The sequence below is a fragment of the Chiloscyllium plagiosum genome, chromosome 1 (genome assembly GCF_004010195.1).
Source record: "Chiloscyllium plagiosum isolate BGI_BamShark_2017 chromosome 1, ASM401019v2, whole genome shotgun sequence".
NCBI lineage: Eukaryota > Metazoa > Chordata > Chondrichthyes > Orectolobiformes > Hemiscylliidae > Chiloscyllium > Chiloscyllium plagiosum.
In genome coordinates, this window is record NC_057710.1 from 127,376,999 (window position 1) to 127,379,044 (window position 2,046).

Sequence of the window (2,046 nt, forward strand, 5' to 3'; positions counted from 1 at the left end):
AGGGCGAAGGAGCGGGAAGTGGAGGAGATGCGGTGGAGAGCATCGCCGATCACATCTGGGGGGAAATTGCGGTCTTTGAAGAAGGAGGCCATCTGGGTTGTATGGTATTGGAACTGGTCCTCCTGGGAGAAGATGCGGTGGAGACGAAGGAATTGGGAATATGGGATAGCGTTTTTACAGGGGGCAGGGTGGAGGAGGTGTAGTCTAGGTACCTGTGGGAGTCTGTCAGTTAATGGTAAATGTCCGTGTTGATTTGGTCGCCCGAGATAGAAATGGAGAGGTCTAGGAAAGGGAGGGAGGTGTTGGTAAAGTGGATGAACTGTTCAACCTCCTATGGGAGCACGAGGCAGCGCCGATACAGTCATCGATGTAGCAGAGGAATAAGTGGGGGGTGGTGCCAGTGTAGCTGTGGAAAATGGACTGTTCCACATATCCTATGAAGAGGCAGGCATAGCTAGGGCCCATGCGGGTGCCCATGGCTACTCCTTTGGTTTGGAGGAAGTGGGAGGATTGGAAAGAGAAGTTGTTCAGAGTGAGGACCAGTTCAGTCAGTGGAAGGAGGGTGTCAGTGGAAGGGTGCTGGTTGGTACGGTGGGAAAGGAAGAAGCGGACGGCTTTAAGTCCTTCGTGATGGGGGATGGAGGTGTATAGGGAATGGATGTCCATGGTGAAAATAAGGCGTTGGGGACCGGGGAAGCGAAAATCATGGAGGAGGTGGAGGGCGTGGGTGCTGTACCGAACATAGTTGGGGAGTTCTTGGACTAAGGGGGACAGGACCGTGTCGAGGTATGCAGAGATGGGTTCGGTGTGGCAGGAGCAGGCTGAGACAATGGGTCGGCCGGGGCAGTCAGGTTTGTGGATTTTGGGCAGGAGGTAGAAAGGGGCGATGCGGGGTTGTGGGACTATGAGGTTGGAGGAACCTCCAATCATCTCCCAGACCATCCATAACCTCATCACCTCAGGGGATCTCCCATCCACCGCCTACAACCTCATAGAACACTCCCTCCGTGACTCCCTCGTCAGGTCCACACCCTCCACCAACCCAACCTCCACTCCCGGCACCTTCCCCTGCAACCGCAAGAAATGCAAAACCTGCGCCCACACCTCCCCCCTTACTTCCCTCCAAGGCCCCAAGGGATCCTTCCATATCCGCCACAAATTCACCTGCACCTCCACACACATCATTTACTGCATCCGCTACACCCAATGTGGCCTTGTCTATATTGGGGAGACAGGCCGCCTACTTGCGGAATGTTTCAGAGAACACCTCTGGACCAACCAACCCAACCACCCCGTAGCGCAACACTTCAACTAACCTGCATTCTTCTTCCTGACCTCTCCGCCCCCACCCCCACTCTGGCCTATCACCCTCACCTTAACCTCCTTCCACCTATTGCATTTCCAACGCCCCTCCCCCAAGTCCCTCCTCCCTACCTTTGATCTTAGCCCGCATGGCACACTTTCCTCATTCCTGAAGAAGGGCTCATGCCCGTAACGTCGATTCTCCTGCTCCTTGGATGCTGCCTGACCTGCTGCGCTTTTCCAGCAACACATTTTCAGCTCAGCAATAAATCGGCAAATGGCAATGCATAATGAGAATACTCACAAGACAGGACGTCTTTTTTGTTTCCAGGTTACATTCAAGTCATCATAGCCTTTTACATTTTTAATCATAATTGATGCATGCATGAAAAGGAAAGGACATTGCAGGGCTATGAGGAAAGAGAAGTTGGAACGTGAAGCAAACATCTTCAAATGCTAAAGGTGACACAATAAGATGTGCCAAATGACATTTTTTTGCACTATAAAATTCTTGATTTAGACGTACGTAGTTCTAAAATGAAATGCATTTCAAGTGCTGAGTGTGATTGATGCTGAAAAAATGATCTGGCAACAGCTGTCAAAGGAAATGTTAACATTTCAGATCAACAGCCTTTCAGAATTAGAAGATGTTAGTCCTGAAATAGGTTTTGAACATGTTAAAGATAAGAAAGTGGGAAGAAGGGAAGGGCAAAAAGGGAAGATCTGTTTGCAGCTGGAGAGCAG